The sequence below is a fragment of the Mesoplodon bidens genome (genome assembly GCF_964165515.1).
Source record: "Mesoplodon bidens genome assembly, chromosome: 2".
Taxonomy (NCBI): domain Eukaryota; kingdom Metazoa; phylum Chordata; class Mammalia; order Artiodactyla; family Ziphiidae; genus Mesoplodon; species Mesoplodon bidens.
Genome location: NC_138177.1, coordinates 127,129,075 through 127,153,034, shown reverse-complemented (window position 1 = coordinate 127,153,034; position 23,960 = coordinate 127,129,075).

The window sequence follows — 23,960 nt, the reverse complement described above, 5'->3', positions numbered from 1 at the left end:
AGTGATTAGTAATATGTCCTCAGAGTCATGGTGGCTCCTTCTTTGAAGACCACCCTCCCCTAACCTTTGATGGTATTTCTATGTCTGATAAATTCTATGTATCTGCAATAATAGTGGTTTATAATCATCACGGACCAACATAGGGATTATAGATATATTGACTGAGGATTTACATATTATAGAACAATGAGAGTCATAAGTAACCTGGGATTGTATGAAGTCTAATGTGTTCTGGGCAGAAATGACATTATAATGGAAGGTTTTTGTTTTTGTTTTTGTTTTTTTGAAGGAGTGGTTTTTATCTGATGCTGTTCGATCCGATCCTATTATAGACTGTTTTACCACACCCCATCAAGAAAGTCATTGTATATTAAGAGGTGTTATTGTCTGTGCCATTTTGTGCATATATTATCTACTTAATAACAAAGGAAGATATAGTCTTCTTTTTTTATTAGTTGAATGTATCTTCCACAAGCTGCTGCTTCATTGTATTTTATTATATCACTGTGGCCAGGATGATTCACAGAGAACTCTGAACTTTTCCACTGCTTGTTGCAGTGAAAAGACATCTTTGCAACTCTGCTAAAAGATGACAGCTCCACTGTAGAGACAGGGTCGATTATCTCCAGTTCTCTTTTTTTCTTTTTTCTTTTTCCTTTTGTCAGGAACAGTATGCTATTTGGGGTCCCCTATCCATGTCACATGCATTCCCTTATACCAATTCTTAGTTTTTCTACAAGGATATTTTCTGAATTATTATATCTGACAGCTTCTCTAAATTGCCATTATTACTTTAAAAATCATAGGATGTAAAGTAAGAGAAAAAAAAAAGATGAGTCTGATCCATAAGAGCTTTGCTTGTACCAAGTCAATTCATTGGTGAAAAATAATTAATCTCCTGTTATGTGACTTAGGGTTTAAGAATTCTTTGATGTTTTCTCTGAAATTTTTATTTTTTAACCCAACATTCAGTGCTGAGAAGATATAAGATACATTGTAAGCCTCCCTATATATCCTGAGAAGAGTGTTGGTATTATCTTTAAAAAAATTTCTGGTCCCCTAGGATAAAAATCTCAATGTCCTCAAGATATCCTCTTACATGTGACCTAAGACCTTTTACCAACGCTGGTAGCTTCTGGCGATGGAGATATTCCTCTCATTAGTCATAGCAGAACTCCTGATCTATTTAGAAATCTTTGTGAAAGTATTATTTGCATTCTGCCTTTAGAAGACATAGCATTTGGGGGCTATTTTAGTTTGTGTCAGTTTTTTTTTTTGTCTTACTGATTTTTATTCATTTGAGGGTAATAACCTCCCAAGTTTCACTCTTCCTCCACACATTTTATATATGTGTTCAAATAGGGAAGTTTGATTGGAGGCAAGGGAACTAGATTTAAAGCTCTCAGGACATTATGGAAAAATTCTAAATAACACAAGTACTGTGTTTCACAATATATTCAATGGATGAAATTTATTGTATTATTAGAACAGATACTTTGTGGCTAGATGGTAGTTAATGTCTGATAATTCACTGAAGTATGATTTGGCTCCTGATTATTTTTACTCCCATTCTCTGATTTTTTTCTTAGATTGTCGGACTCACAGGTATCTGAAATTCACTAAAGATTGGGTCCACCGTATCAGATTCTTTGGAATAGCTGACTATAACACAACCCTTTGCTAATTAAATATCTCCTCATTTTAGCAAGCTAGGCCTTTGGCTGAGAGATAGTGAAGTAGAAGTTTATATAGTGAGGAATTATAAAGGTTAAGGTAGACTTACACCTAACGATATCAATATTAACATTAAATGTAAATGGTCTCAAACCACATCTTGAAGATAGAGATTGTCAGATTGGATAAACATCTCTGTTGCCTACAAAATACTCACTGTAAGTAGAAAAACACAAACTGGTTAAAAGTAAAATGATGATTAAAATCTACCATGATAACACTAATTAAAAGAATGCTTATTGGGCTTCCCTGGTGGCGCAGTGGTTAAGAGTCTGCCTGCCAATGCAGGGGACACGGGTTCGAGCCCTGGTCTGGGAAGATCCCACATGCCGCGGAGCAACTAAGCCCGTGAGCCACAACTACTGAGCCTGAGCGTCTGGAGCCTGTGCTCCACAATGGGAGAGGCCGTGACAGTGAGAGGCCCGCGCACCGCGATGAAGAGTGGCCTCCGCTCGCTGCAACTGGAGAAAGCCCTTGCACAGAAACGAAGACCCAACACAGCCAAAAATAAATAAATTAATTAAAAAAAAAAGAAAACTCTTTTCTATTAAAAAAAAAAAGAATGCTTATTTAGCTATATTAATCTAAGACAAAATAGATTTTAGAGAAAGAATATTACCAGGGGCAAAGAATGTCATTTCATAATAATATAAGAATCATTTCATCAGTAGGACCTAACAATTCTAAAGGTTTATGCAACAATCCTAAACATTCAAATAATGGAGCAAAAACTGACAGAACTATGAAGTGACATAGACAAATCTACAGTTATACTTAAATATTTTAATACCACTCTCTCCTTAATCAATGGAGCAAGTGTACAAAAATATCAGTGAGGATATACAAGATCAGTGCAACATTATCAACCAATTAGACCTAATTGCCAGTTATAGAACACTTCACCTAACAACAGAGCAAAATACATATATTTTTTTCAAAGTGCACATGGAACATTTACCAATATAGACCATATTCTCAGCATAAAGCAAGTCTCTATAAATTTAAAAATGATCAAGTCATACAAAGTATATTCTCTGACCACAGTGGAATTAAACTAGAAATAAATAATGTAAAGATATCTTGAAACTCTCCAAATATTTGGAAATTAAATAACAAACTCCTAAATATCCCGTGGATTAAATGAGTAATCAAAAGGAAAATTTGAACATATCTTGAATGGAATGGAAACAAAATACAATATATCAAAATTTGTGGATGCCACTAAAGCAAAATTTAAAGAAATTTATAGCACTAAATGTCTATATTAGAAAAAAATCAAAGAACTAATCAATGATCTCAGCTTTTACTTTAAAAAACTAAAAATGGAAGAGCAAAGGAAACCCAAATCAAGTAGATGACAAAAACTAATAAATATCAGAGCAGAAATCAGTGAAATAGAAAAAAGAAGTCAATAGAGGAAATCGATGAACCCAAAAGCTAGTTCTTCAAGATTAATAAAATTAATAACTCCCTAACCAAATTTGTGAGGAAAAGAAGGGCCAAGACAAAAATCACCAGCACCATGAATGAGAGAGTTGATAGTACTACATAGTCTAGAGATATTAAAAGGGTAATAAGGAAATGAATGTTATTAAAAACTTAATGCCAATAAGTTCACCAACTTAGATGATATGGACAAATCTCTTAAAACGTACAATCTATCAAAACTCACTGAAGAAGAAGTAAATAATCATCTAATATTTATTTTAAAAGTTGAATTTTTAGTTAAAAATTCACTGTCAAAGAAAGCTGCAGACCCAGATTGCTTTGCTGGTGAATTCTATCAAACATTTAAGGAAAAATAATATAAATTCTTCACAAACTCTTTGAAAACACAGAAAAGGAGGAAATAAATCTCACCTCATTATTTGAGGCCAACATTATAACTAAAAGTAAAAATACTAATACTAAAACCAAGATATTGATTGTTACAACAATAACAACAATTATAATCCTAATGAGCATAGATGCAAGACTCTTTTAAAAACTTTAGCAAATATAATTCACCAATCTATACAAAGGATAATTTTTCTGACCAAGTGGGATTTTTCCCAAAAATATATGGTTGGTTTAGTGTTAAAAAAAATCAGTCACTGTAAGTCAGTATATTCAAATAAAGAAAAATAAAATTCATAGTATTATCCCAATAGATGCCAGAAAAGCATTTGACAAGATTCAAAAGCCATTAATAAAACAAAACAAAATAAAATAAAAACTCAGAAGATGAGGTATAGAAAGGTAGTTATTTTACCTGTAAAACAGGCATCTAGGAAAAACCTATAGCCAACATCATCATGAAAGATTGGAGTCTTTCTCCTATGAGTCAAGGCTATCTCCTTTCACCACTTGTATTTAACCTTATCAGTGACATTAGCCAGTGCATGAAGGCAACACGAAAAATAAAAGGCATCTAGAATAGAAAAGAAGAAAAACTATATTTGCAGATATGATGATCTTTGCCAAAAAACTGAAGGAATCTACAAAAATGCTACCAGAACTAACTGTATTTAGAACATTCACAGGGTATAGGATCAATATACAAAGATCAATTATATGTTTATATAATAACAGCAAACAAATGGAAATTCAAATAAAAATACAATTTATTACAACATTAAATAATATGAAATACTTTGAGGTGAATTTAATGACATATGTTTAAGACCTCCACAATGAAAACCATGAAACAATCCTAAGAGAAATTCAAGATGACCTAAATAATGGAGGGATATCTTATGTTAATGAATTAGAAGATATAATGTTTCTAAGATGTCAGTTCTATCTTAATTCATCTGTAGATTCAATGCAGTCCTAATCAAAATCTCAGCAGGCTTTTTTTTGTGTGTGTGTGTGTGTGTAAAAATTGGCAAGCTGAGTCTGTAAGTCATATGAAAATGTAAAAGGAAGGCCTAGAATTGTCAAAACAACTTTGATAAAGAAAAACAAAGGTGGAGGTCATATACTAATTGCTTTCAAAACTTATTATAAAGCTACAGCAAACAAGGAAGTGTGGTGCTACAAATGGTAGACCTATAGGTCAACAGAATAGAATAGAGTCTAGAGACAGACAAAACATAAAAGGTCAGTTGAGTTTTGATAAAGATGCCAAGGTAATTCACGGATTTGTTGAAAAGACTCAACAGATGATGCCAGAACTATTGGATATCCATGTGCAAACAAATAAATCTCAACCCTTTCTATACACTATATATAAAAATTAACTTGAAATGCGTTATAGATGTAAAAATAAGAGCTAATATTACACAATTTTTAGAAGGAGCCATAGGAGAAAAAGGTTTTATCCTTGGGTTAGGCAAGGATTTCTTGGGATACCAACTGCACAATGCATAAGAAAATGATGTTATATTGGACATCTTAAAAATTAAAAACTTTGCTTTTCAAAATATATTGTTAAGAATCTGAAAAGGTAAGGCCCTTTCTGAGAGAAAATGTTTACATAACATATATCTGATAAAGGATTTATAATCAGAATATATAAACAATTCTTACAACTTAGTAAAAACAGTAAAACCAGAAAATTTAGACATTTCACAAAGGGAGATATAAGAATGGTAAGTAAGCACAGGAAAAATCCTCAACATCTTTAGTTATTAGATAAATGTTAATTGAAACCATGATGAGTTATCACTACCACACACTAGAATGACTAAAAGGAAAAAGATAAACAGAATTAAGTATTGGCAAAAATATGAAGCAACTGTAACTCTCCATACACTGTTGTTTATAATTCAAACTTGTATAACCACTTTGGAAAAATGTTTGATAATTTCTTATACAGTTAAACATACACTTACTGTAGGACCCATTAATTCTACTCCAAAATACTTACCCAAGAAAAATGAAGACCTAAGTGCACATGCACACTTGTTCATAGCAGCTGTATCCATAACAGCCATAAACTGGAAAACACCCAAAGGTCCATCAACTGGTGAATGGACCACACATAAATTGTGGTCATACCTGTAAAGGAATGATCATAACCATTCTTTACAAGGAATTTGGTGATGAGAGTCCCAGAGTTGATCCTGTAACTCATTCATATCAGGCTGATCGTTTGTCTTGAGTGTGATTCACTTGGCATTCCTTATGGTTCTAAGATGGTTTACATAGCTTGAGGCATAACACGCTAAGATCCAAAACAAGAGAGGGAGGGGTGGTGAGGTGAATGGTGCAAAACGGTTTTTCTTATGTGGGTCTTTATTTTATCCTGGACCAATGTTATTTCTAGAAGCTTCCAGCACACTTTCACTAGTGTAGAAAACTACGATTTGTCTGACTAGCCTTACTAATCATGATTCTTCTCTTGGATCTGGGGCAAAGGTCCACCATCCCTTAACACAGGAATGGATCTAGCTTTTGTAAAGCCTAAAGTTTTTTTAAGGACAGGAATACAAAATTCCAAACATTAACTTGCTAGGGCCCCTATGAAGGCCTCAGAAGCAGCCATGCAAGTGAGGGGGCCCTGAAGCTTCATCGTAAACCAATCTACCTTTGAGTACTTGCCGCCCACCCACTAAACAAATTCAGGGCTTTGTTCATAAGGGTCAGATGGCTGTTACACAGTCAGTCAGTAGTTTCTGCCACAATTTCCTTCTTAAGGAGTTTTGGAATCTTGGACAGTTCTCTAAGGGTATGATGATGGAATTTATGGGAACTGTAAACTGATAGGTAGGGTCATTACTGTTTAAGTATCCTTTACCATTTAGATGAGAAGTGATGATAAATGCCAGCCCCTTTGTAGGCCTGAAAGAAGAAGCAGCATACGATAGGGCATAGTCAGGGCTTTATTTAGAGTTTCCTCTTCACCATTTTCAGTTCCATGAACTTAAGCAAGTTATTTAATATTTCTGGGCTTTTATTACCTACTGTATAATAGGGGTAGTGGTGGATAGATAAAAGCTGATTTGAAATAAATCTGCTCACTATTTCCCTGGCAGGTAGTATTTTATCCTGAGGAAATTATCCTAGGCATCTTGGAAGGAGTATTATGTCTGTGTTTTGATGCCTGCTTTCAGTTCATTAAATGGGCCTTTTTTTCTTTTTCTTTTCCATCTTCCCTAGGCCGTTGCTACAGATGAGTTTTTTTTTTTTTTTTTTTCAAGTGACCATTTAATTCCAAAAAGCCAAGTTACAGATTGTTGGGTGGGTGGTGAGAAGCAGTATATTTTTCTTTCAAGTGCTTATTTAGAGTGATTGTTAACATGTATCCTTAGTGATTAAGTCATTAAGCAAGAACACAATTTGTGAAATAATGTTTTCTCAAGCTACTCAGTTTTTTAAAGCATGGCACAGGAAACATCAACTCATAGCTTTTATTCTGACTGATCTGAATTCCTATTACCAAACACTTCATAAATAATTCAAAAGGAAAACAATGGATAACTCATGTTATATTTTTCTTTCATAAATAATGCTTTCAAACCATCAAGTTGTGTCTTCACAGCAGCTTGTGAAATGGAGACTTGCCCACTCTTTGGTTAAATCTGATCAGTGCATTCAGAGAAGATACGTAATTATTATATAATAAGTAGGATAGGATGCCTCTATTTATTGGGTACCTCTGTATGTCAGGCACTATTTTTGGCACTCTACATACTTTATTTTATTGAATTTTTACAACCCTGCAAAATAAGTATTATTTCTCCCACTTTACAGATGAGGAAACTGAAACTGAATAAAAAGTTGAGTAACCATCCTCAGGTCGTGCAGTTAAAAAAAAAAAAAAAAAAGAGCAAGCGCTCAAAGTCATCTCTGTCTGATTCCAGACCAGTGCCCTCAATCACCAGCCCTATGGATCCATCACAACTATACCACACTGCCACTTGACAAATGAGCACCACCTGGAAGACAGAAGATTGGAGTTTTGGGCCATCTCTCTGACACTAATTTTTATGCGTTCAGAGTGGAATATTCATGCCTTACTCCTACCACTCTTTTTCTCCTATGGGGATTCTTACTGAGAGGTCTTGACAGTAGAAATAATTGCCACATTGTAAGCGAATAAATATTTTCAATAGGTAGCCAAGTCCTCAGGATCCTCAAGATTCAGGGTCTTTAGTTGCAAGACTCAGCCGTGGGGTTCCCAGCATAATCTCCTCCCTGACCCCCACCCTGAACCGGACAGTCTTTCTCACATGTCAGATTCTAATAGAAGTCCTGAGGTCATTCACCCAAATGACAGCATGGTCCAAATGCCAGGTCTTTGCTGTGTGCTTTCTGCATGAAAGAGGAAAAAAGCGAGAGGAGATAGAAAAACAGCCCACTGAATGTTGGTAGGAAGGAGTAGCGGACAGGAGAAAGTGTGAGTAGACTCCTGGAGTAGAGAATCTTTGCCTCTTAATGGTCCATGTGACAACAAGTAAAAGCAGAAGGATCTCAATTGCTTTAGCCCCCATGGCACAGTATTCTCGTTGTGCTACTAAACTGTGGCTCAAAAATGTATTTGGCTTAGATCATTGCAGGAGAATGGTAGCATGTCATTATTATTTAAGCCAAGAAACAGTATGGTGGAATGGAACAAGTTTTCCATTGTTTTCATTCCAGGCCTCACTATAGACTTGCTTTGTTGCTTGGGGCAAGTTATTTAGAATCTCTGAGCCTCATTTTCCTCACTTATAAAATAACAATTACAACATTTATCCCTTAAAGATATTATGAGATTGAAATATTTATGAAGTAAATATTACCAAGCATATATAAATATAACCTTTATTATTATTGATGTTATTGTTAAGAATAATAATATTCTTTTTATTATATGTGCCCATGAATCCTTAGAATAATGGTTTTAAACTTACAAAATCACCACCACAACTAATATTTACTGAATTCATAGTCAATTCCAGGCAGCTCAGGTGTGAACTATTGTTATACCCATTTTATACATAGAAGTTTTACAGAGGATGTTAATTACTTACAGTCACCTAGCTAATAAGCAGTAGGAAGTCAAGTTCTTGTGTTATTCTACACCAGTTTCACGAGTTATTGCTTATACTTGGATTGTTGCAGACATGAGGATCTTATTTTCAAAGTGATATGACCTTAATAAGACCTTATTTTCAAAGTTAATATGACTTCATTATTTCTGCTTTAAAAAATTTCTAATGTTTCTCTATTGCTCTCAGGATAGAATATAGACACTTTGGCATAGTATTTGACATAGTATCAGCACAGCCTTCCTCTCCAACCACATCCCCTAGCAGTTTCCCCCACCTCATCTCCACCCACTACAGCCATATTAATCTCACCGTTTCCTTAATATGACCAACCCTGTGCCAGATTCCACACCTTGCTCTTTGCTTACTCTGCCTGGAATGTCCTTACAGCCCTCTATGCACCCTCCATCCACTCTTGAATTTATACTCCTCACTTAAGATGTGGTCAAAAGTTATCTTCCATGTGAAAGCTTGTTTGAATCCCCCATGCAGTATTAACTATGTTCTCTTCTGTGCTTACAGTTAGCATTTTTCATGTTGTATCATAAACATCTGTTTTGTGTTTGCTCTTCTAGCTAGAATATGAGTCTCTCAAGAGGGAGGCTCTTGACTTATTCTGTTCTATAACCTCAGTACCTATAGTTGACAGTGAGTAGGCAACCAGTAAATGTTGGCTGATTGAAAAAAATGAAATATATTGATTGATCTCTTCTCCTCAGCCCATCTCTGTGTTGATGAGTAGTGCTGAGTCGAATGAATGTGTGGTTTGGTAGTGACAGAACTCATATGGGAAGCCAAGGTGCCATTGAATCCAGCCCTACGTGTCTTCTGTGCCACACACTGGTCTAGTTGTGACAAGGCAGAATTTTAACAACACTTTTGACAAGCAGTCAACCCTGGAGGAACACATCTTTCTTCAGTAGCTTAATCTTAATGGTTGACTTTTCTTGTTCTCAGTGAGGTTCCCTTAGCACTGGAAGTATAGTGAAGCAGGTTCACATAAAGGAAAATGTGAAATCTGTGCTGACATTTATCTGCATTTTAGCAAGGCATTTGACATATTTTCATGATAGGCTGATGCACCAGATGGAGAGATACTAGCTGGATAAAATTAGCATTCAGTAGATTAGTAGCTGGTTGAAGAGTGTACTAAATATCTATACAATGGGATTCCTGTTCCCAGAATGCATTCTTTCCTCTTCTCGTTCTTTCTGGGTCTACTGAAGCAGAGTCCAAGTTCTATTTTCTCCGAACAGTCAACCTTGACTATTTTGATCTGTGATCACAAAATAATTTAAAAATAATTTTAAGCCCTTTTTATTTGTTTCTTTTATATGTGTTTGTTTTATGATCTCCAAAGCTCTTTAGAACAGAGTCAGTATCTCATTATTTTCTCTTCCATAGAACTTACCTAGGTCTGGCATGATGGTAAGACCATAGGACCTACAGTTAGACACTTGGGTCAAATCTCTGCTCTGTCATGAATTAGCCATGTTATCATAAGCCTTTGTTTCATCCCTCATGTACAAAATGGGGACAAGGACATCTTTGGACCCCAGAATATAAGCATTCTTCATGTCTTAGCTTACGATCACTTCCTCAGGGTAGCCTTTCTTGAAGATTCAGACTATGTTAGCTCCCGATTAAAATACTCTCATAACACTATGTTTTTTCTTAAAATAAATTACAGTACTTAATTTTATAGATAATTATTTGCTAAAAGTCTTATTCATGAAACTGTGATCTCTGTGAGGTCAGGGACCATGTTTGTGTTTTATACTTCTGTATTTGCATTACCCAGCTGAAAACATGGACCACAAAAGACACTTAGTAAATGTTTCTTGGATAAATGAACCACGTTTAGTACTGCTTTCATGGTCCTGGCTGCCTCAGCAGTCCCATTTGGAGCCATCTTCCTCCTCACTCTCCAAGTGCCAGCCACAGTGGTCTTTTATTAGTTCCTTAAAGTTTGCATGCTTTTTCTCTCTTTGGCTTTTTCTCCTGTGCTCCTCCCACTGCAGTCTTTGCCCAGCAAATACCTATCAGTACTTTTCTTCCAGGTCTGGCCTTAAACACCTCTTTCTCAACAAAGCCTTCTGTGCACACCTTTCCACCTATCCCCACTCTGGGCCGACTATGTTAGGACCCCATTACAACTCTGTTTCCTCATTGCTCTTATAATAATTGTAATTATTTATTTAATGTAAAGTCCTAGATACACGGTAAGCTTCAGGAAATTAGACTGTATGTACTGCTGTGTGAGTCCCCTAGGGTCCAGCACTTTGCCTGGCACATATGTACTGATAAATATTTGTTGCCCAAGGAATTAGGAACTTTAACTGCAAGCAAGAAGACTAGGGAAAAGAGACAGGGAAGTGAACAGGGTGGCAGAGACTGAAAGCTGCTCACCAAAATCCATTTTCTCTTCTTGAGCACAAGGCTAGAGTACATGTTAAATCTCCCGTGCAGCTGGGTGTGACCATGTGACTTGTGACTGTGTTTTAGCAAAAGTAATATGTGTCCTGTGCTTTTCCAGATCTGACCCATACAGAATTCATAATCATGCTTTTCCATGCTTTTTCTCCCTTTTGGATGGCTGGACTTGAGATGGCTCTCATGATCTTGGTAGCCACATGTTGAAGATTTCAGAGGCTCCATTGGCCTGGGTCCCTAAGTGTCTACACTGTCTTGCTGATCAGAAACACCTGCCTTGAACTGTCACATGCATGGGAAATAAATCCCCTTCTGGATATTTCTTTCATCTTGTGTTTGAGCCATTCTGCATTTTGGAGTATATCTATTATAACTGTTAGTGCTATGCTAACCAGTAAAATAACAACTATAAAATATCTAAAGGACCATTTTATGGCAGAGGGAGCAGACTTATTCTATGAAGTAGGTTGAATGGGTACTAAGGCAGTTGCCCTCGAACTGTGAGTGGCAGCTTCACCATCCCCCGGGGTCTTGTTAAAAATGCAAATTCCCAGGCCCCAGCCCAAACCTACAGAATCAGAAACCCTGGGAAGTGGCCTGTTTTAACAAGCCCTTCAGGTAATTCAGATACCTATTAATTTGTAGAAGCACTGCACTCTGAATATAGAGGGGCTTACCCCTTAGAAGCTTTTTGTCTTGGGACCAATTATTTAATTGGTCTGAGTTGTAATTTTTTTCAATAAAATGTTAGAAATATTTACTTCGTGACATTGTTTTGGGAGTTTGAATGAATGTTTTTTAATAAAGTACCTAGCACAGATTAGATTCTCAAACCATGTCTGTTCTCTTCCTTCCGTTTCTGTGCTGCTCCATGTAACACTGAGCCATGGTGAGGATTCTAGGAAACAGAGGACCAGGAATGAATAGAACATCACAAATGTAGAGTGTGGAAGTTACGATGTCCTGGGCTACTATGTCAAGCTCAAGGGAAGAGGAACAGTGTGTGACAGATAGAAGTGCTAGTCAGCTCTGCTTGTCAGGTTAGGTTGACCTGTTCAGTGTTTAATATCATGCTTTAACCTGATAATATCTGAGCATTATTTTCAGCTGCTAACCTCTTTTTTTCTTGTGAACTGTACATATAAAGGGCTTAGAACCGTTCTTAATACCTATTAAGCACTCAGTATGTGGGAGCTACTCACTATTAGACTAAATTCCATGAAGTCATGGATTTTTATTTTATTGACTGTGGTTTCCTCAGCACATAACACCATGCCCCACACATGGCATGTGCTCAATAAGTATATGCTGAATGAACAAATGAAATAGCATCTGTTATGTAAACTGCACAGTTTTACACATAAAACCTTTTTTCCTCCTCTTCTCCCTCCCCACTGTGGCTTTAGTTTAGAACCATGCTATGGAAACCTCCCTGACCTATAGCCCACTGAGCCCCAAAGTTTAATGTGTGTATCTGTCACAGGGGAGGTTATTAAAATGCAGATTCTGATGCAGTAGGTCTGGAGTAGGGCCTAAAATTCTGCACTTCTGACAAGCTCCCATGTGATAGCGGTGCAGCTGTTGTTTGCACCCAGCTCATCCCCACCTCTTAGGACACCTGAAATTCCATCACTATCACTATTATTTCAAAAGGCTTAATAATCCTCTTTGGTTTGCAAAGTTCTCTAGGAAAGACATTGCTTTTTTTTTTTTTTTTTTGCGTTACGCGGGCCTCTTGCTGTTGTGGCCTCTCCCGTTGCGGAGCACAGGCTCCGGACGCGCAGGCTCAGCGGCCATGGCTCACGGGCCCAGCCGCTCCGTGGCATGTGGGATCTTCCCGGACTGGGGCACGAACCCGTGTCCCCTGCATCGGCAGGCGGACTCTCAACCACTGCGCCACCAGGGAAGCCCAAGACATTGCTTTTGAGTGGTATTGGTCCAGTGTATTTTGAGTAAATGAACTTCCACTTATTTTTTGAAGGCCTTTTATATTTTGAGAGCATTTTAGCTTTTTATTATAGAAAACTTCAAATGTAGAAAAAAGTGAAGAGAACAGAATAATAAACTCCTACATACCCACACACCAACTCAACAATTATTAATTTATGGCCAATCTTGTTTATCTGTAACTCCTCCCACGGCTAAATATTTTGAAGATAATCCATGTATCATTTGATTCATAAGTAATTAATTCTCTCTAAAATATAAGAAGTCTTAAAAATATAGCAACAATGTCATTCTCACAACCCCTGATTTGATCATTTCTTAATTTCATCAAATATGTATTCATTGTTCAAATTTTCCAAATTGTCCTTTTTTGTTGTTCTTTTGTCAGCAGTTGATTTGTTTGTTTAAATCAGGGTTCACATAAGGGCTGTACATTGAATTGGTTATGTCCCTTAAGGATATTTTATTCTATAGATCCTTCCCTCTTTTTTGTTTCTTAAACATTTATTTGGTGAAATGATGATATCATTAGTTCTGCAGACTTTCCCACATTCTAGATTTGATGATTGGATTGTCATGATGCCCTATAAAATATTACTTTTTCCTCTGTATTTCCTGTAATTAGGTAGTTAGATCTAGATGCTTGATATGTTTCAGGTTCTATTTTTTGGCAAGAATGCCTCATAGATGCTATTGGAGGACATTTTTAAAATTGAAAGACTGCTGGATACCTGTGAGTTGGAGGAGGGGAAGATTCATTAAGTGTTTCAGACTGAAAGCTTTTGGCTACACAGACTTTAGAAACCCTGGTTTTCCCTAATATGGATGAAGACGGTACCTTGTCCAAGATCCCTGACTCAGAGAACTCTACTGGGAAATACTTGTAAGGTCACCTCTACTGGCTTCTCAGGAAAGTGGTGTGAGTCATGGTACAGAACTATCTTGGATTCAAAAGAAGAATAGAAGCAAGTTTTTAGAATAAATTCAATGTTTAGAACTTAAAAAGTATGAAAGCAATTAAACTCGGTTTTGACCCAGATGATAATAAAAAGTGCTACCCCAGGGCTTCCCTGGTGGTGCAGTGGTTGAGAGTCCGCCTGCTGATGCGGGGGACACAGGTTCATGCCCCGGTCTGGAAAGATCCCACATGCCACGGAGCGGCTGGGCCCGTGAGCCATGGCCGTTGAGCCTGCGCGTCTGGAGCCTGTGCTCCGCAGCGGGAGAGGCCACAACAGTGAGAGGCCCGCGTACCACAACAACAACAACAAAAAAAAGTGCTACCCCTTTTTATACAGGTTACATAGTGATTGCTGTGTGCCAGAGGTTAAATAACTAGGACATGCAGTTAAGTGTCAGAGGTGGGAGTTGAAGCCTAGGAGTCAGTGGGCACAACCACTGTACTATACTACCTTCTGAGGAATTATGTCACTTCTCTGCTAAAATCCTTTAGTGTCTCTCATTGAAAATGTCAAAATGTATTAATCTGTATAAGCCTCTTTACATGTGGACCTTCTTACCTTGACAGCTTCCCCTCCAGGCACTATCCCCTTCCTCTCCTGCCCGTCCTTAGAAACATAAACAACACCTCATCCGGTTATACTGAAATTCTTTCATTTCTTTGAATGCCCTATACTTTTCCACTTCTTGGCTTTTGCACATGCAGTTTCCTCTCCCTCAAATAGCCTCTCCTCCTCTGTGCTTCCCTCCAATATAACCTCATCATACTAATGCTTACTTATCCTGCTGGCTCCAGGTTCAGCTTCCTTCTTTTTAGGAGTCTTCTGTGACCGTTCCCTCTAGGTTAGCAGCTCCTATGAGCTCTTATAAAACCTGTGTTTCTGCTGTGGGAACACTCAGTGCACCACATTCCCATTCTGTGTCTTACAACAAGACCAGAAGATCTACAAGACAAGAGGCCACTTCCACCTCATTCACTGCTCTATCCTAGGCACACCATTAGTTGCCTGCCACATATGAGATACTTGACATGGTCTGAATGACAATCAGGCTAGCACTCTTAGATAGAAAGAACTGCTCCAGTGGACACTCAAACACACTTCTAAGATCATGCCCTGTTCCTTCCACTGACCGTCATAAAATGAAGTCCTAAGATCCTTGCCCATCACTGTGCTCTTCCCAGACACACTTAAACCTTTTGGTGAGCTGATCAGTTTCTCCTCAAACTCTGTCCAACAGGTAGGCGAGACAGAGGAACCACATAGGATCTTCATTCCACAAGTACCAAAACCCCCAATGGCTGAGAATTTTTAAATAAGGCATCTTTGTACATGGGCCTGCATTTTATAAAGCCCCATTAAGAGGCATGGGGGCAGCAATCTGTGGTGATCATTCATCACCCTGCCCACACAGCAATTTTAAGTTACTTTGAGGCAGTGTTTTCTTTCATCTACAAACTGATAGTTCATCAGGGGGCTGGCAGGCTGACTAATATATGTAGCGTTGTTGGTGGCTGCTTAGAAACCCCATTTCCCAGAATCATGTAAATTGTATTATTTTGACTCCCACTGACGAGATGTGACTTCTGTTAACTTTTCTTGCCAACTCTCTTCTTCTCCCTTTGTCAAGTTCTCAAAGCACTTCACAGTAGGACTCAGAAAATTACTGAGGATGTTGTTAAAGCATATATATTTTTATGTATAATACAACCCATAAATAGCATGTATATTGCAGGAAGAAACCTAGCCTCCCTTTTCCTTTTCTGTTTGAAATTATATATGAAATATTTAAATATGAGAGGGTATTTTGTCGTTGTTGGTGTCATAATTTAGCTACCAAGAACTTCCTGATACAACATTCACTAACTGTGCTACTGGAATACTGCTGCAGATGAAGATGGTTGGTTTTTTGTATGTTTGTTTGGTTTTTAATTTATTTTTTATTGAGGTAACATTGGTTTATACCATTATATAAGTTTCATGTATACAACATTATATTTCCACTTCTGTATAAACTACAGCATGTCACCACCACAATTCTAGGTTCCATCCATCACTGTATAGTTGATCCCCTTTACCCATTTTTCCCTCCCCCCACTTCCCTTCTGGTAGCCATTACCCTATTCTCTGTATCTACATGTTTGTTTTGGTTTTGGTTTTGGTTTGTTCACTTACTTTTGTTGTTTGTTTTTTATATTACACATATAGTGAAATAATATGGCATTTGTCTTCCTCTGACTCATTTCACTTGGCATAATACCCTCAAGGTCCATCCATATTGTCACAAATGGCAAGATTTCATTTTTTATGGGGCTGAGTAGTATTCTACTATATATATAATATATATAATGTATATTACATTTTATAATATGTTATATAATATATTATATAATATATATTGTATGTTTATATATATATATATATATATATATATATATATATATATATATATATATATAAAATGCCACCTCTTCTTTATACATTCATCCATTGGTGGTCACTTAGGTTGTTTCTGTATCTTGGCTGTTGTAAATAATGCTGTGATGAACATAGTGGTGCATATATCTTTTTGAGTTAGAGTTTTTGTATTCATATTCTTTGGATAAATACCCAGAAGTGGGATAGCTGGATCATATGATAGTGCTGTTCTTAATTTTTTGAGGAATTTCCATACTGTTTTCCACAGTGGCTGCCCCAATTTACATTTCCACTAACAGTGCATAAGGGTTCCTTTTTCTCCACATCCTCGTCAACACTTGTTCTTTCTTGTCTTTTTGATAATAGCCTTTCTAACAGGCCTGAGATGATGTCTCATTGTGATTTTGATATGCATTTTCCTAATAATTAGTGATGTTGGATGTGAAGATGGTTGTTGATGCCTTGCTAGACATCTTCACCTGAAATGATTGACTTTCCAGAAATCAAGGGCGTAGATAAAAGGTGCTGTGCTTTTCATGATCAATGAATCTATTATACAATTCCAAAATGATCATTGATTGGATTAATTGGTTTGATTCCAAATTTCAACTCTCTTGTTGGATAGTTAGCTTCTCAAGGACAGAAACAATGTTTTACTCATATTTGTGTCCCCTTTAGTGCATAGAGCTGTTCCATGTATAAAACAAGTATTCAATATATGTTGAATTTAATTGCATTTTCATTTCTCTGAATTGTGAAGAATTCATCCTTATTAGAAAGCATTAAAACATAAATACTTTTTAAGGTAGAGCATGCAATTAAATAGATATGATCCAAGCTTTTTAGATATTAAAATATTCAGCATCAACACCTCAATAAAAAGTTCTGCTAAACGTTTAAGGGGTACAGCAATGACTGTGATATAATATCTGAATGCCAATACATCACAGTTATGGTGGTAGACATGCAAACAAATGATAAGTTACTTTTATTTCATAACAAAGTATTTAACTACTCTGAAGTCCTTCTGGACATTTTTTAAATTATCAGAGGATGAAGGTTGTCTGCTATTGAGGATGCTTAAGAGATTGTGGTATAGATTCTTATTTTTAAAGCAGCTATCCCAAAATTCAAGACCATTCAATTCTGCTTGGCATAGGACTATCACCCTGCAGAATGCAGGAGAGAAGAGAGTTCCTGCATTTGAAATAAGACCACCTTTCTGCAGGATATCTCACCTTACCAGCAGTAATAAAGAAGAGGCCCAGAACTCTTCTTGCTCTAAGAAGTATCCTCCCTATCTTGTCCTTCTCTTCCCTACGTACTCCTCACTTCTCCATCACTATCTGCCATGAGACAGCTAAGACTAATCTCCTCATGCCCCTTATGATACCCAAATCAATTAGTCATCCCAAGAAAACCACACTCATATCTCATACCCAGGACTCTAACCCCCAGTGACATTTCTGACTCATTTTTGAACCCTCCCCATCTTTTAAGCCTCTCTGACTCCCGAAACTCTCCCCATGCTCCCTGGACCTCAACACTGATCCTCAGAAAGTCTTTAAACTCAACTGGTTTGTGAGCTTCCTATTTACTCTCTTGCTCTAGCAGAAACCTATCTCTCCTCAGGTGTTTCCCCAACATATCTCTCAATCACAGCCTGTTTTATCTCTCAAACCCTTCCTACCATAGGCCCTATCTACCCATAGGGTAGATAGTATCCTTATTTCTCAACATACCATTGTCCCTTTATCCACCATAAAAACACCAAGCTTTGATTCTTATATCATCAGGCTATGCCACCCATCATTCTACTTTGCTCTAGTCATCCACCACCCCCTGGGTCACTTCTTACTTCTCAAGGATTTTAGCTTCTGGCTCATTGTCATTGTCTAATACTAACCCTCTCTTAATTGTTAATGATTTCAATATACACAGTGATGATTGTTCCAACACTGTGGATTTTCAGTTCCTTGAATCTTTTCCTGCAATAGTTTTATCCTATCTTACCTTGCACACTACCATGCTCATACCCTATACCTTGTCATTACCAATAACTGCACCCCCTGTATAACTGTAAATTTATATACTGTCTAAGCACCATCACCTTCCATCTTGATGGCTGACTATCTTTTGTAAACCACAACTGTAATAACCCTTCATACTCACTGGAACGTTCAATCTTTCAATCTTACATCTTTGTTCCTCACCACTCTCAGGGCTTCTCCACTAGATCCTAATCTTGACTCTGTTGTTGACTCTTTGGAACACCTTGTATTAATTACTTTAGTTCTCTCTGCATCAAATTTTTTCATCTGTAAGTTAGAGAAGTTGCTAAAAGTAATAATGGTAATAATAATATGGTCAAATTTTATTGCATGCTTACCATGTGTTAAGCAATGTTTTTTATTTTTTTTAATTTGTGGTACGCGGGCCTCTCACTGTTGTGGCCTCTACCGCTGTGGAGCACAGGCTCCAGATGCGCAGGCTCAGCGGCCATGGCTCACGGGCCCAGCTGCTCCGCGGCATGTGGGATCTTCCCGGACTGGGGCATGAACCTATGTCCCCTGCATCAGCAGGCGGACTCTCAACCACTGCGCCACCAGGGAAGCCCTAAGCAATGTTCTAAACACTTTTTATTTATTAACTCATTCAACCTTTACAACAACTGTTTAAGGTAGGTGCTGTTATTAGTTCTCTTCTCCAGATGAGAAAACTGAGGCAGAGAGTGGGTAAATAGCTTGCATAACATAAGTAATCTATTTTCTGACTTACAAGGTAATGGCTCATAAGTATGTGGATTTCTTTAGGAAAAATCTCATTTGAAGGCAGTTTTCAAAATAATTTGTTTTATTGTTGTTATTTTACCTTTCAGTAAGTATAAGAAAGTAGACAAAATTTGTTCTCTTTTCTAGACTTTGACTACTTTCAGATATTATGAAATGTAGTGAATATGCCTTATATTCTAGGTAAAGAAGAAGCTGTCCAATGTAACATGGTGTTGATAGGAAGATGGGAGAGGGTGAGGACTGGAAAGATTTTTTTCTGTCTTAAAAGAAGTGATGATAAATATGTAATACCTATTCATGTTCAACTTGGAGAACTGCAAGGGTCAGTGATACAGTCTGGGTAAGCATGGTTTTCTCTCTGCTTGTAAACAAAACAAAACATACGTGGCATATAAAAGAAGCAAGGTCTACAACTGAACTTTGGAGTGAATAGTCTGCATTTAGTGTTCTCTTTATCATCCTCAGGATAGCAAGCCAGCATATTTGGGGCCTAATTAAGAACACACTTGAGCCAGAAAGTGCACCACACTATTTTCTTGGAGTTTAGAGTTAAACCAAAGGGGAAAACATCCTAATGCGAGGTGACCTGATTGGTAGGTGAGGGTGTTCTTTCTAAGGACCTCCTTCCTTCTCCTGTCTTTCCCCTACTTTTTCCCCATTTAATATTTAATATTTCAACATTATGTCACTGAGTATTCATACCAGAGAATAATTCAACTCATAAGAAAAAGCTAACATGGGTGATGGTGATCTTCCTTGTGTGAAGATCTAACTATGTGAAGTATTTTGTTTAAGATTATATGTACCTTTGTTCAGATTTCTTGTAATTGCCATCTGTCACTCAATTTATTCTTTTTTTTAAAGTTAATTTAATTTTTTATACAACAGATTCTTATTAGTTATCTATTTTATACATATTAGTGTATATATGTCAATCCCAATCTCCCAATTCATCACACCACCACCACCACTCAGTTTATTCTTAAAAACAAAAACTTTATAACTCATTCTAGCCTTGCTTATTTAAAAATGTAGAGGGACATATTGAATTTGAGGATTGCTTCTTTAAGGATTACTGTGCTCTGACAAACTTACATCTTTATTCAGTTAGGCCTAGGGTTATATCCATGTTTGTTGTACCTAAGTGGGGTTTCTGAGTTTTGTACTGCTTAAGATTTTCGTAAATATTTTTTTTCATGAAGGTAAAAAAATTACAGTAGAGACAATATTCCACAAGGCTTCTTTTTCCTAGAATCCTAGGGGTTCCTATTCCTTAGGGAGTTGATAGGTGGACTTCAAGGTCTGTGAACTTTTGGAAATTATTTGTCAAATTGTTGTCTATATGACCTTATTTTAGAGTTGAGAGTGTATAGCTTTTGTCAGATTCTCAAGTGGATCTATAACTCAGTAAAAAACATTTTTGGACAATCTCAATTAAAGGCCTCATCATCTTCTCAGTGACCAAAGCTGAAACCCCACCACCATCAGTTATTTGTGTCTCTTCACTCAGCTCCCCATTTAATCAACTCCTGAAGTGACTCTAGTTTTCAACATTTGTCTGTGTCAACACATTTGTGCACTCATTTTCATAAGTAACAATGGCTCCTAACAAAAATAATTCTCAGTTAGGCGTAAGTGGAGCAAGCCTTCTTAAAACATGCATCTCATGGAGAAGAGGCTAAGCATGTATAATTTACTTCTAAAAATATCCCAGTTTATTCTGATTTGTCTTTCTGAGGGTATGAACCAGATAGTCAAGAAGCATAGGTCTCACTGATTCATGAATCTATATATAATCTCAGTTCTCTTCCTCCATTTTCACTGCCATTATCGTAGTTTGGGCCTTCATGATTTCATGCTGAGATGATTATAATTTCCTCCTATCTGGTTTCTCTGCCTTCAGTTTCTTCCCTCTCCATTCCATTTGCCATAGGTAACTAGAATGATCCTTCTGTTAGGTTGAACCAAAGGAAATTGCTATTTCACTATTTTTGACTAGCAAAAAAAAAAAGACAGTTTCATATGGTTCAACCTAATATAACATAGATACAATTGTGTCATTCCGTAGTTTACAGTCTTTTCATGGTTCTCTATTGTATTTATGAAAAAGTTCAAAGTCCTCAGAGTGACATACAGGAGCATGCTCTGTTAACAACAGACCTTGAACTTGACTGCCTGACCAGGATTTGAAATTTCACATGCCTACAGGAATCAAATGAATAGAGTAAATGTTTGACATGACTTAGAGCAAGACCTAGGAATGGTGCACATGAGGTGTGGTAATTGTAAAGCAGCATGTCTTCTATGAAGGAGCTTCTCCAGTAGATTGCTTCAATGGTTCCATATTTCTCATCTTCCAGAAAAAGCTAGAAATCTAGAGTTTTATTAGAAATATTTTGACTTTTCAATATTAATAGCAAACATGCATATAGCATACATTATGGGCTAGGCATTATTTTAAGCTCTTTTCAATGTGGCCAGCTAATTCAAAATTCTAATAATCATTGTACAGTTAAAACATAACACATCTATGAAAAAAATCTGATCTGGAAAATTCTAGTTCCTGGCTCCTTCCAGACAATTCTGCCAACATATCAAACTATCCCAAATCTCAGAACAAATAAGTCATATATAAACCTCACAGCTTTTACTCCTGTGGTGTCCTCTACATTGACTTCATTTTTCCTTCTTTCCTCACTTTAGCTGAGATCAGCAACTTTCTATTCATTGGATAAATTCATGGGTTTGTCAAACTTTTCTGATTTCCTTTCTAGCCTTAATTGTTTCCTCTTTCCTTCCATCATTCTACTTTTCCCCCCATTTGTTCCTCAGTACACAGCTCACATAATAATTGGCATTCAAAACTGTTTGCTAAATGAATGAATGACTATTCTAGAGAATTACATTCTAAAGCCTATTTATTTTTTTAAATTTTTGTTTATATTGGAGTATAGTTGATTAACAATGTTGTATTAGTTTCAGGTGTACAGCAAAATGACTCAGTTATACATACACATGTATCTATTCTTTTTCCAATTCTTTTCCCATTTAGGTTATTAGAGAATACTGAGCAGAGTTCCCCATGCTATACAATAGGTCCTTGTTGGTTATCTATTTTATTTTTTTTTTAAATTTTATTTATTTATTTATTTATTTATTTATGGCTGTGTTGGCTCTTCGTTTCTGTGCCAGGGCTTTCTGTAGTTGCGGCAAGCGGGGGCCCCTCCTCATCGCGGTGCGCGGGCCTCTCACTATCGCGGCCTCTCTTGTTGCGGAGCACAGGCTCCAGACGCGCAGGCTCAGTAATTGTGGCTCACGGGGCTAGTTGCTCCGCGGCATGTGGGATCTTCCCAGACCAAGGCTCGAACCTGTGTCCCCTGCATTGGCAGGCAGATTCTCAACCACTGCGCCACCAGGGAAGCCCGGTTATCTATTTTAAATATAGCAGTGTGTACATGTCAATCCCAAACTCCCAATCTATTGCTCCCCCGACCCTTCCCCCCCTGGTAACCATAGGTTCATTCTTTAAGTCTGTGAGTCTGTTTGTGTTTTGTAAATAAATTCATTTGTATCATTTTTTTTTAGATTGCACATATAAGTGATATATGATATTTGCCTTTCTCACTTCACTTAGTATGATAATCTTCAGGTCCATCCATGTTGCTGCAAATGGCATTATTTCATTCTTTTTAATAGCTAAGTAACATTCCATTGTATATATGTGCTCCATCTTCTTTATACATTCCTCTGTTGAGGGACATTTAGGTTGCTTCCATGTCTTGGCTGTTGTAAACAGCACTGCAGTGAACACTGGGGTGCATGTATTCTTTCCAACCATGTTTTTCTCCAGATATATGTCCTGGAGTGAGATTGCTGGATCATATGGTAGCTCTATTTTTAGTTCTTTAAGGAGCCTCCATAGTGTTCTCCATAGCGGCTGTATCAACTTACATTCCCACCAACAGTGTAGGAGGGTTCCCTTCTCTCCACACCCTCTCCAGCATTTACTATTTGTGGATTTTTTGACGATATCCATTCTGACTGGTGTGGGGTGATATCTCATTGTAGTTTTGATTTACATTTCTCTAATAATTAGTGACGTTGAGCATTTTATCATGTGCTTCTTGGCCATCTGTACGTCTTCTTTGGAGAAATGTCTGTTTAGGTCTTCTGCCCATTTTTTGATTAGGTTGTTTGTTTTTATGATATTAAGCCACATAAGCTATTTGTAAATTTTGAAGATTAATCCCTTGTCGGTCGCATCATTTGCAAATATCTTCTCCCATTCTGTGGGTTGTCTTTTCATTTTGTTTGTGGTTTCCTTTGCTGTGAAAAAGCTTTTGAATTTAATTAGGTCCCATTTGTTTATTTTTGTTTTTATTTCCATTAATCTAGGAGATGGCTCAAAAAAGATACTGCTGCTATTTATGTCAGAGAGTGTTCTGCCTATGTTTTCCTCTAAGAGTTTTATTGTGTCCAGTCTTACATTTAGGTCTTTAATCCATTTTGAGTTTATTTTTGTGTGTGGTGTTAAAGAGTGTTCTAATTTCATTTTTTTACATGTAGCTATCCAGTTTTCCCAGCACCATTTATTGATGAGACTGTCTTTTCTCCATTGTATATTCTTGCCTCCTTTGTTGTAGACTAATTGACCATAAGAGCGTGAATTTATTTCTGGGCTTTTTGTCCTGTTCCATTGATCTATATTTCTGTTTTTTGTGTCA